The sequence below is a fragment of the Coregonus lavaretus genome (genome assembly GCF_964263955.1).
Source record: "Coregonus lavaretus genome assembly, chromosome: 15".
NCBI classification, from domain to species: domain Eukaryota; kingdom Metazoa; phylum Chordata; class Actinopteri; order Salmoniformes; family Salmonidae; genus Coregonus; species Coregonus lavaretus.
The window spans coordinates 2,216,691-2,229,788 of record NC_140002.1 but is presented as its reverse complement, the minus strand read 5'-3'; the positions used below and the strand labels follow the sequence as shown (position 1 = coordinate 2,229,788).

The 13,098-nt window shown below is 48.2% G+C and overlaps 1 pseudogene across 1 annotated transcript in view; it reads right to left on the bottom strand.

Annotated features, from left to right (window-relative positions):
• Positions 1-13,098, bottom strand: part of LOC311142772 (teneurin-2-like) — a 269,215-nt pseudogene that overhangs the window by 1,020 nt on the left and 255,097 nt on the right. Inside the window, exons 17-27 of the transcript in view lie at positions 12,331-12,598; positions 11,690-11,833; positions 8,939-9,191; positions 8,780-8,800; positions 8,336-8,568; positions 5,815-5,969; positions 4,770-5,644; positions 3,744-3,919; positions 2,655-2,890; positions 2,003-2,299; positions 91-1,708 (exon numbers count right to left, since the gene is read on the bottom strand). The product of the transcript in view is annotated as a teneurin-2-like (transcript). The remainder of the gene's footprint in view (positions 1-90; positions 1,709-2,002; positions 2,300-2,654; positions 2,891-3,743; positions 3,920-4,769; positions 5,645-5,814; positions 5,970-8,335; positions 8,569-8,779; positions 8,801-8,938; positions 9,192-11,689; positions 11,834-12,330; positions 12,599-13,098) is intronic.

The window sequence follows — 13,098 nt, the reverse complement described above, 5'->3', positions numbered from 1 at the left end:
TTTAAACACGGCAAGATGTCACAACATAATTAGCTTACTTGATGGATATTTTTTTTTCAGAACAGGAAAACAAAACGCAATCATCGTTACCTGTCACATAGCTCTTGATGTCAATCATGTCACTGAGTGGGTTGTTGTTCTTAAACATGTACAGATTGAACGGGGCTGGTTCCTTGCCGATTTTAGGTAGGAGTTTATGGTCTGGTGCAGTCCATCTGCCTGCCACCACATCGTAGTCCCTCTGGGCAAAGTGCACCAGGTTGGTGAGTGGGTCGTAGAGCCCCCCGTGGAAGCCCACCACCATGTTGAAGTCAGGGTTGGAGTCGTGGTACACCTCCCCGTAGGCAGTGTACTGGAGCTGCTTGACCATCTGTCCGTTGCTGCTGAAGACGGCGAGCGGCGTGCCCGTGTTGTCCGAGGCGACATAGTAATCCTCCCCGCCGCTCACCTCCATGGCAAACAGATGGCCCTGCAGGTCGTAGTAGAAGGAGGTGATCTCCCCTCCAGAGTGGTTGTAAACGTGGGTGATCCTGCCGGGGTAGTTGAGGTCAGCGTAGAAGAACTGCAGGTGCTCTCCCTCGTTGGTCTTCCTGGAGACGCGGCGGCCCAGACCATCGTAGCGGTAACGGACGCTCCACCCCCTGGGCGTGCGGCTGTACGCCTGCTCCAGCAGCCCGTTGGAGTTGTAGTCGAACACGTCGGCGCCGCGCTGGCTCAGGACGCCGTCCTCGTCCACGCGGTACTGCATGTCGCCCAGGCGGGTGATGCGGTCGCGCAGGTCGTAGCGCAGCGGCAGCAGGCGGGCGCTGTTCCCAGGGTTCAGCAGGTGCAGGTTGCCGTTCAGGTCGTAGCTGTAGCGCCAGGTGGACCAATCGTTGACTTTGACCCCGACAAGCTGTCCGTCCCCGTCGTACTCATAGCGGTACTGTGTTGTGTTAGCATACGGCCCGATCTTCAGCTCTCTCTTGATGACCCGACCCATGCTGTCATACTGCACCGTCATCCAGTACATGAGCGAGCGGAAGATCTCGTACTGCACCTCTTTGATGCGGCCGTGGGCGTCAAAGTGCTTGCTGAGGGTCATCACTGCCGTGGTGATAATCTGGTTGATGTCATAGTATATAATGCCAAACTTGCCAAAGTGCTCCACCTTGCCTGAGATGTCATCGTAGCGGTAGAGGTCCAGGGGCAGGGGCGTCTCGCCGATCACAGGCTTGATGCTGGCCACGCGGAAGCTGTTGTCGTGGTAGGTGTAGTCGAAGCGGGCGTTGACCATGCCCTCCTCAGAGAAGCGGTACATCTGTCTGTCCACCAGGGGGCCTATTTTACGGTAACGGATTGTGCAGGAGAACCCGCCGCTCTGCAGGTTGACCATCTTCAATACTCCGGTCGTCTCGTCGTAGCCGAACGTAACGGCCGTGCCGTCGTACAGAACCTCAGACAGCTTGGCCAGCTTGCCGTACTTGTACATGACGTGTCGGCCCGTGCCCAGGTAGAAGGTGGCACGTGGTCGTCCGTCCTCGCTGAAGTCGTGGATGACGGTGGCGTTGCTCTCGGGAGGGTTGTAGATGTTGCGGATGTAGCCGACGGACACGTGGGTGGACATGGTGTGTCTGGCCATGCTGGGCATGGTGACAGAGGTGAGACGCCCTGAGGTGTCAAACTCAAACACATACTGCTTCTGACTCTGGAGGAGCAGAACCATGGACTGGGGAGGGAGATGGAAAATACAATACATTTAGCCTTTTATTCTGTACTGTGGTCTGGACATCCACAACAACAGACACCGTGAAAAACTTTAACAACAAAACTCAGGGACAGGCAAGAGTGGAAAACTGTCTTGACACTCTGTTCCCAGGCAACTAACAGTACACACAGAGACACACAGACATACAGAGACACACACAACACACACACACACACACACACACACACACACAGAGACACACACACACACACACACACACCCACACACACCCAGTAGTGTATCAGAATGCCTCACCTTGTCCAGATAGCTGAAGCTCCACACCTTCCCGTCCACAAAGGTGCGTGAGAGGATGCGTCCGAAGGTGTCAAACTCGCTCCTCTGGCTCATGCTGCCTCTCTGCAGACCCACCAGGCGTCCGGTGGGGGAGTAGGACACGTTGACCACAGCCAGGCTGCTGCTGGGAAGCCAGGTGGCTGGACGGCCCTGCTGGTCGTACATGATCCTCAGCGTGAACTTACGGTGGTCGTCATAGATCTTCTCTGTGCGAGTGTTGCGGTCAAAGTCGATGGAGAGGAGGTTCCTGCCGTGGGCCTGTGCAAAGTGAGGAAGGATATCACATTAGTCACAGGTACATGAGGTAGGAGAGGAAGACACCCTACGCTTTAAAATATTGTTTCTAAAAACTGAAAAACTCAATTTCCTCTCCTTTGCCAACTAGCAAAGCTAGTACAAGCAGAGCTGGCTGTGTACAAGTCATATATATATATATATATATATTTAAATTCAACAATATTACTCTCTAAAGTGTATATTGTAGCTCTATTTTCCTTCTCAGTGACACATGCTACCATACAGAGAGGGTCTTTAGTCTGACAGACAACAAGCTGCATTGATTAAAAAACCTCCAGAAATGGACTGACATTAGAAACTGAGCACTCCAGCTTACCCTCAGCTTTCTGCCATAGACGGTCACTTTGCTTTTGATTACTTCCTTCCTCATCCTCCACTCGATAGAATTCAGCCCGCTGTCGGTGGGCAGAGTGATGTTGCGCCGACCAATGGTAGGGCTGACCGAGCCGGCTAGGATGTGGGGCTCTGTGTGGAAGCTGAGGCCCATGCCGTTGGCATACGATACCCGGAGAGTGCCATTGTAACAGAACTGGTAGTTGTTCCGTACTTGGTCTGCAGGGGGGAGCAGCACACACACACACACACACACACACACACACACACACACACACACACACAGTTATATGAGAAGTGAGAAACTGAAGGCACGTTTTATTACAGAGAAGACATTCCATTTGATCTGATTGAGGAAATGCGTTCCCTGGATCTGTGTACTTTCCTCCCAGACAATAACAAGTATCCTCTCTCAGAATGACATGACCAAAGATAAAGAGGTTTTTAGTCTCTCAGCAAAATGCAGAACATGAGCCTTTTATTCAATTTACATGCAGTAACGAGATCATGGACTACATCTGAGGAGAAAAGGTATCTGGAAGCAAAATAATCCATGGAGTTTAACCCGAGGAAACTTCTTGAACACGTCTAACAAGACAAGAGTACTCAAAACCAGCTTTTAACGTCTTTCAAACTCAATTATCTCCTTGAAACAGGAGAAGTAAAGTTTGTGAGCCTTTAAAGACATATTTACTTTGTAGAGGCCATTTCAGTCAGAACTCCCACATTAGATTGAAATAAATTGTGCAGTTTAAGGTAGCCAAGTCACTTTTCCCTCTTTTACGAGCCCCCCACCAGGGCAGACTTTCATATAAATCTCTTAAATTCTTATTCTCATGACTCCAGTAGTTTCCAGACGTACAGATGAAATTGCATTTATTTTCTGTCAGACCTCCTCCGCGAGTCAGTGGGGAAATCCATTCTCCCTCTTGCTCTTCCACCCTCCCTGCTAAACGGCTGAAATAACCTCTGGGATCAGGGGCCGTCTTGTTGGGCAGCAATATGATGAAATTCCAATTCGTATAATATATTTTTTATGAGAAATCATCCTTTTAGGTGACATGTCAGTTACCTTGCACCACGGTGTAGGACGCTTCCACAGAGGACAGGTTGGTGATGACGGTGACGTCACCGTCTCTGTTGGAGCTCTCCATGTCGACGTTGATGGACTGCTCCATCTCCCGGTGCAGGCTGGTCACCACTCCCGTGGGGTAGGTGACGTTAGTCAGACGTCCCTCACTGTCATACCTGTATGGGGAGAATAGGACGGAGCTGAGCCAACGGGGCCATGGAGGAAAAATCCTACATGTGCTGGAAAATAAAGCTTGATTGTTTAATCAAATGTGAGACCAACAGATGTCCTGTAATGTAATGTTGTTTTGTTTTTTTGTCATTTAGCAGACGCTCTTATCCAGAGCGACTTACATGAGCAATTAGGGTTAAGTGCCTTGCTTAAGGGCACATCGACAGATTATTCACCTAGTCGGCTCGGGGATTAGAACCAGCGACCTTTCGGTTACTGGCACAACGCTCTTACCCACTAAGCTACCTTCCACCCCATGTAATGTAATGTATTGTAATGTAATGTAATGTAATGTATTGTAATGTAATGTAATGTATTCGAATCCAGGCTCTGTCGTAGCCGGCCGCGACCGGGAGACCCATGGGGCGGCGCACAATTGGCCCAGCGTTGTCCAGGGTAGGGGAGGGAATGGCCGGCAGGGATGTAGAGCATGGCGTTTGCAACGCCAGGGTTGTGGGTTCGATTCCCACGGGGGGCCAGTATGAAAAAAATAAAAAAATAATGTATGCACTCACTAACTGTAAGTCGCTCTGGATAAGAGTGTCTGCTAAATGACAAAAAAATGTAAATGTAAAATGTAAATGTATTCAGTGTAATACCAGGGTCAGACACCAGATGGCGACAGTCACATGACCATCCTGTAAACCATACACACTCTCTCTCTCGCATTATTTCCACGCCAAAAAATGGCGAACACTTATTTACTTCAGCCCACATGAACATGTGAGTTATATCACCGAATGGTTAATTTACCCAGTCGCATTACACATATTATACAAGTCAATTCACACATACTCATAAAAGTTGGTCCATCCAGTCTCATCGGCCTTGGAGGCCAGAAGGCCTGTGTTCGCAGCATAGCTCATCAGCGCCACCTCCTGGTTGAGGGCAGATACGGAGCGCAGGCCGCCGGCAGGGTCCAACCCCATGGTGACCACCTGGTTCTCAGGCAGCAGCACCAGCCTCAGCTGGCCAGAGCCGTCCCTCCTCACCCTCAGGGTGTTGTTACAGTTATCAGCCACAGCAGCCAGCTCCTCGTCCGGCCCGTAGGTGAAGTTATAGAGGGGTTCTCCAGTGATCAGACTGACTGTCTGTCTGTGGATCCCATCTCTGCTGAACACATAGAGCTCCTGTTCCCGTGGTGACCCCACCTCGTAAAGCCCCACGGGCGTGGCCACGGGCCTGTTGCGCCTCACTGCCCGCACACGGATGTTGTTTAGGTCAGCGATAAACAGCGTGCCATCGGGAGACACGGCAAGCGAGGAGGGGGCGTTGAGCCCGGCGTCTGTGGCGTAGCCCTCGTCGCCAAAGAAGCATTGACAGTTGATGTCGTTCTTGCAGTCACACTCAGCGGTGGCGCCGGCCAGCAGAGAGATCTCTCCGGAGGCGCTGACCTGCCGCACGCGGTTGATCTTCTTCTCGTCCGTCTCGGCGATGTAGAGCACGCCGCTGTGGGAGATGGCGATGGCCGTGGCGCTCTCCAGAGCCGAGTGGATGGCCAGCTTGCTCAGGGAGTAGTCGATGCCTGGGACCTGGCAGTGCATGGGCCTCCCAGCGACGATGCTGACCTGGTGGTTCTCAGTGATGCGCATGATCACATTGTTCTCCAGAACATACAGGGAGTTGTCTGTGGGGTTCACCGCCAGGTCAGTGGGCCATTCCAGACGCACCTAGATCAACAGACACAGAACACATGAGTCGTCACAAATCCACTGGACCCCCCCCCCCCCCAAAGGGCCTATAAGTCCCAAAGGGCCTATAAGTCCCAAAGGGCCTATAAGTCCCAAAGGGCCTATAAGTCCAAAACATTAAGATATAAAACATAGAGTTCCCTCCTGACCTGACTGACGTCCATGCTGGAGTCACAGCTGAGTGGACGGACCGCTGTGAGGTCATTGGTCTTGATCAGGGTGGAGATGATGCCGTTCTGGTCCACCTTGCGGATCATGGTGGCGTCAACAAAGTACATGAGGCCGTTCTTATCCACAGCGATCCCTGACAGACAGAAAGAAATAAGAAAGGGCGGAGTTAGAAATCATAACCCTTTTGACATGTGAAAACGAGTTCTGGTGCTGCTAACACAAACAGTCAAAACAAAGTCAAGGTTGGGCTCATCAAGCATTCTGTTGTAACATCATACTGACATCAGGATGTCGGTGTTTTAACGTGTCATCTCTCCTGTGACACCAAGTGACAGTGCAACACTCCGCCTGGCGGTTTGGTGTCAAGAAGAGCCGCCATCTCTTTTCCAGGTCACTGCTCTGAACAAATCACTGTCATTTACATACCCCGCTTCCCGAGGATAGCCTATCACTAGATAGATATTGAGCAGTGGAGGCTGCTGAGGGGAGGACGGCTCATAATAATGGCTGGAACGGAACTGATGGAATGGCGTCAAACACATGGAAACCATGGAAACCATGTGTATCATGTATTTGATACCATTCCACTGATTCCGCTCCAGCCATTACCACGAGCCTGTCCTCCCCAATTAAGGTGCCACCCACCTCCTGTGATATTGAGTGACAGCTAAACACCCCAAATGAACAGCAGGTGAACCTGTGTAAAATCCCAAAATATGAGTGCTTCCTACAAGGCTGTGTAAAAGTGACAGTCAGCTATAACAATTCTAATCCTTAAGGAAATTAGATGAGCGGCAGGGGCGGTGTGTTCAATAGGGCGATATGGGCGACGCACTGCCAAACGGGAAAAGGAAGGGATTTTTTTTCTAATCAATTATATCACGGCAACAGTAGTTATCAGTGTTGTAATCTAGACGTCTGATCTGCCACAGTGCCACTAAATGTCCAATCAGGCTAAAGTCGTGCTTCAAATGCCCCCCCCCCCCCCCTTTGGGGCGATTTCAGTCAGGTTGAAAATCGCCCAGAAGTCTGTCATAGACTCCCATGTAAAATCTATTTTTTTCAAATATCAGAGCTTTCAATACAATCTCTATGGGTTTCTGAGGGCTTGCACTTACGCGCTTTCGTCATACGTAACGTAACCATGAACGTAACTAAGAAAAGAGCGGGTAGCAGCGTCAATCAATTCACTATTACTGTCAAAATGGCTAGGCTTCAGTGCAACTCGATTGTGTCTTTGAAAGAAGTTCCTTTTTGTCGGCGAACAAATGAAGATAAATTGGCAACGAAATAATTAGGACCTCCCAGACCAAATTTAATAATTCAACAGGTTTCTACTAAAGGGGGGAAGTCCTACACCCGAGGATTTTCCAAAAATTGGTACGAACGAAAAACCTGGCTAGCAGGCTGCGATGTAGCTAATGCAGTCTTCTGCTACCCCCTGCTTACTCTTTCACCCTGAAGGCGGCACGGCAGACAGCACCGCTTGGACAGCGACTGGTGTGTAACGGACATGCACCATCTTTCAGGAAAGATTAAGAAACATGAGCTGTCAAAGACCCACATGGATAGCTGTTTGAGATTGTCTGCTTTGGGGAGAGTGAACATTCCCACTCAACTGGATGAGGGATACAGGCTAGCTGTCCGCCGCCACAACGATGAGGTTAGTGTTGATAATCACAAGTTTACTGGAGAACTGAAACTGACAAGGCTGACAAGATAGGACCCTTTTGTCCATTGTTATTGGATAGGAACATAACTTATAACCAGCTCCTGACCTAAATAGATCTTAGCACAACATTTTACTCAACATATCATATTCCATATTCACTATAACAAATATATTTACTACGACATTAGCAAGAACCGCCACATCCTCAGCCGGCTAATCCAGTGTGTGAAGTTTTGCGGAGTGTTTGAGTTAGCTTTGCGAGGCAAAGATGAAACTGAGGGCTCCACCAACCCTGGTAAGCCAACACTTTTGAGATCAGTCAATAAATGCTTCTGGTATTGACTTATATGCTGCCCCTGTCTTCATGTTGTTGCTGGACATATCTTTTTTAAAATGTGTGTAGGTCACCTAAATCATCAGAAAAATTGCCCCCCCTGAGAATTTTTTCAGGAGCCGCCACTGATGAGCGGAATGGATTTTATAGTGAACGCGTGGAGCACAGCCACCCTGCCCTGCATCAGTACTCAGTAACAAGTCACTGTCACCTCCCCAGTCAGGGTTGATAGCCCCTGCCCCTGGTACTCCCCCACGACGCCAGGACAGCGGAGTCACTCACCACCTTCCGGAGACACTTGAAACCCTACTTCTTTAAGGAATACCTGGAATAGTATAAAGTAATCCTTCTATCCCCCCACCCCCACCCCCCCATAAAAAAAAATAAGAAAAAAAGTGGTTGTCCCACTTGCTATCATAAATTGAATGCACCAATTTGTAAGTCGCTCTGGATAAGAGCGTCTGCTAAATGATGTAAATGTAAATGTACTCACCCCTGGGGTTCATGAGTGCGGCCTCCACGGCCTTGCCCCCGTCCCCACAGCGAGCCTCGTCGAAGGGGACACACTGCTCGCCGGTCCCAGCCACCACCTGGGCATTGTCCAACAACTGCCGCCCGCTGGTCAGCGAGCGCACGCGGTATATCTGCCGAGAGTTGGTGTCTGAGAGAAAGACCGCCCCAGACATTGGGTCCACCGCTAGGTAGTACTTGTGTGTTGGGTTGTTCCTACGGAGAAATTATAAGATAAAATAACAATAATAACCCGCAGCAACAAAAATCTATTTCAAGAGGTGTGACAGCTAATCCCTCAAAGGACTAAAACAGAGATTGGGAATACATTCAATAAGCGTACCAACATACAGGAAGATAACTATCACTTCTGCTACAGCTGTATGTCAGACAATGTCACCAAGCTGTTGGAGGACGCATAACTTACCCATGCCTCAAGTCTTTATTTCTGAAAAACAAAAGAAAGAAAAACAACCTTGTTAGTTTCTGCCCATCATCCCATCATCCTACTTAACCCCTCCCCCACTGATACCCTCCCACACTGATACCCTCCCCCACTGATACCCTCTGTACATTGATACCCTACCTGAGCTCCAGCACGGCCGTGGTGTTGAGGGTGGGGTAGACCCGGCGGATGAAGTTGAGGTCTCCCACATACAGGCTGCCGTCCCCCCCACAGGCCAGCGCCATGGGGGCCAGCAGCTTGTTGCCCTCGGCCAGACCACTGCAGCTGGGACAGGAGATACTGCGCCTGCGCCCATTACCCATGATGCTGTTGATGACTGGAGGCTGCTGCTCCGACACAAACACGTTCTCTCCACTGCCCTTATGTAAGATCCCTGAAACAGTAGAGGCATTCCGATTCAAAACAATATCCTTTTAGATCCTAAACTTCACAGCCACGCCAAGAATACAGCTCGGGAACAAAGAACCAGAGACACTTTTTAATCAGCCTCCATCTTAATATTAACTTACTTATCATTTTAAGACTTTCAATTCCCTGGGTATCCAAAAATAAAACAAAGTAATTAAATCTGTAATCCAATCCTGTTCAATCTGTTGCTATAGAAACAAAGTGAATGTGAGGGGGTGAGAGTCAGAGTAGTATATATATATATATATATATATATATATATATATATATATATATATATATATAGTGGCTGATAAGTCTGGCTGCACATCTGACTGGCTGATTTACTGCAAATTGAGAAATTATGTGACTAAACTCAACAAAAAGAAGAAACTGTATTATGAAGCCAAGATCAATTATATAAAGAATAATGGAAAAAAAACGTTGGAATACGTTAAATGAAATTATGGGCAGAAAGACAAATTCAACTTCATCTTTCATCCAATCAGATGGCTTATTCATCACGTTGCCAATTCTTTTAATGATTACTTCATTGGCAAAGTGGGAAAACTTAAGACAGGAAATGCCAACAACGAACAGTGAGCCATCGTATTCATGCATAATAAAAACTAATAATAATAAAAAAAAGCACTGTAAGTTAGAATTTTGTAAAGTTAGTGTGGGAGAGGTGGAAAAGTTATTGTTATCGGTCAATAATGACAAACCTCCTGGCATTGACAACTTAGATGGAAAGCTACTGAGGATGGTATGTATATGTATATGTCATATTTTTAATCTGAGCCTGAAGGAAATTGTTTCTAACATGTATTGTCTCAGGGGGGTGAATACTTATCTAATCAAGATACATTAGTGTTTTATTTTTCATATTAAAAAATAAAAATAAGTGTTAGAATTTTTCTTCCACTTTGACATTACAGAGTACTTTGTGTAGATCGTTGACCAAAAATGACAACTACATCCATTTTAATCCCACTTTGTAACAACAAAATGTGGAAAAAGTCAAGGGGTGTGAATACTGTCTGATGGCACTGTATGTGTAACTAACCTTGTGGGGAAACACAATTCAGTCCCATTCAAAATCCTATTTTCCCTAACCCTAACCCGTACCCTAACACCTAACCTTAACCCTAACCCTAGCTCCTAACCCTAACCATAAACCTAACCCTAGCTCCTAACCCTAAAACTAACCCTAGCTCCTAACCCTAACACTAAACCTAATTCTAACCCTAACATGAATTCTTACCTTAACCCTAAACCCCCTAGAAATAGCATTTGACCTCATGGGGACTAACAAAATGTCGCCAGTTGGCCAAATTTCTGTTCGTTTACTATTCCTGGTGGAGACTTCTGGTCCACACACACACACACACACACACACACACACACACACACACACACACACACACACACACACACACACACACACACACACACACTCATGTTTTTAAATGGATGTAAATTGTAAAGTCTTTTGTCTGTAATGTATTTTTCATTTTGTGTCAGACCCCAGTAAGACTAGCTGTCGTCATTGGCATCGGCTAATGGGGATCCTAATAAATCTAATACAAAAGATTAGTGTTTATCATCTTATTGACCCCCTTGCTTACATTTTACATTTTAGTCATTTAGCAGACGCTCTTATCCAGAGCGACTTACAGTTAAGTGAGTGCATACATTTTCATACTGCCCCCCCCCCCCCCCCCCGTGGGAAACGAACCCACAACCCTGGCGTTGCAAGCGCCACGCTCCACCAACTGAGCTACAGGGGACCTACACGTCGACTGCTTGTCCCCTGTCTGTCATTGCCCGCACACAGGAACATTCCATTGGTATTCAGGACACGTGTAATGCTGTCAAAACACAGAGGGCAGTGTTGTAGGAGGAGATACCCCAGTGGCACTGCACTGATATACAGATGAGAGAAGACAGGGCTTCTTGGATGTACTCAAAGAAGCTGTCCGGTTTCAGTGACCATGTAGCCACACCTTTTTTAACATTTCGCAACACTAAACAAGAACACGTGTGAATGATCCGACTGTGGTAGTAGCCCATCTGTCCTGGTGTGAGTGAAGTTAGTCCTGTTCTAAAGGCTGTAGGTCTGTATGGTGGAAGTGGTTAATGCAGCAGACCCCAGTGAACACCAACAGCCTATTTTTTAAATGTTTTTACATTTTTAGCAGACGCTCTTATCCAGAGTGTTAAGTGCCTTGCTCAAGGGCACATCAACAGATTTTTCACCTAGTCGGCTCGGGGATTAGAACCAGCGACCTTTCGGTTACTGGTACAACGCTCTTAACCACTAAGCTACCTGCCGCCCTAGGCTTGTTGGCATGGGTTCAAATCTGACCCACTGCCCTTCCGACTCGCAATCTCTCCTGCCTTTCCTGTCTCCTCTTCACTGTCCTATCGCAATCAAATAAATCAAACCCACAAAATATTAAAACAAAATGCTGTAGGTCGTACCACTGGCAATGTTGAGGGTGTGGTGTTTGTCCAGGGACCAGCCCCCTAGGTTGGAGGGCAGCAGCTCATATCCCTGCAGCACCGCTGTCCTCTTCTCCCATAGGATCTGACTGGGACACGTCTCATACTCAAACCCCACTGACACTGTAGAAGAACAGAGGAGAATGCCACTTTATTCTCCATCCAAACTTTAGCATCACCTCATAAGTAACACAGAATTTAAAATCACATTGCATGGCACATACAGTCATTGAATGCTTTTAAAATGTACTCTTCGCCGGTCACGTGGACAAGCGCATCAGGTTCAGTTTGCTTCAATAAGAATGTTAATCAGGCGAGTGAGATTTAATGAGACGTGTGTGTGTGCACAGAATGAAGCGTGATCACATGCTGTATGTGTGAATGCACGGGGCCCCGAGGTAGACAACTGTTCACACCTACACAGTATCACACAGTATGTTACTGTGTAGGTGTCAACTTAATTAAACGTGTGCTAATGTAGTGAAGGACTTTTGTTTGATTAGCTGAGTGAGAGATTGTCAGAAAGTCACAACACAATGTTGTGGTAACAGATGACATTGTACTGTGTCTGGATAGATACATCTGATATAACGGACCAAACATCTCACGCTGCTACTCACCAGATGCCTGGGTCAGACCATAGACCCTCTGCCTGTAGGCATCTGTCTTGTCCCAGATGTAGGTGTAGGCCAGGTTAGGAGAGGCGTGGAACCACTTCTGGAAGAGATGCCCCTCCACGGCCACCATCAGGTGCACCTTGGCCAGGGACAGGGGTACCATCGCCTGGGTCATGGTCACCTTCAGCAGGGCGCGGTACCCCGGGGCACGAGAGCTCAGGTAGCACAGCTTCAGACCTGTGCCCGGGATCTCCAGCTGCTCATGAACCACCTAGGAGGAGCAGGGAGAGAGGGAGTCAGTGAAAGAAAGAGGGAGAGGAAGAGAGAGACGTGAGAGAGAGAAGAGACAAGGAAGTGTGAGAGAAAGATAGACGGAGAGAGAGAGAGAGAAAGAGAGCTAGAGAGAGAGAGCGAGAGAGCGAGAGAGAGAGAGCGAGAGAGCAAGAGAGAGAGAGAGAGAGAGAGCTAGAGAGAGAGAGAGAGAGAGAGAGAGAGAGAAAGAGAGCTAGAGAGAGAGAGAGAGAGCTAGAGAGAGAGAAACAGAGAAAGAGAGCTAGAGAGAGAGAGAGAGAGAGAGAGAGAGAGAGAGCTAGAGAGAGAGAGAGAGAGCGAGAGAGAGAGAGAGCTAGAGAGAGAGAAACAGAGAAAGAGAGCTAGAGAGAGAGCGAGAGCGAGAGCGAGAGCGAGAGAGAGAGAGAGAGCGAGAGAGAGAGCGACAGCGAGAGAGCGAGAGCGAGAGCGAGAGCGAGAGCGAGAGAGAGAGAGAGGGAG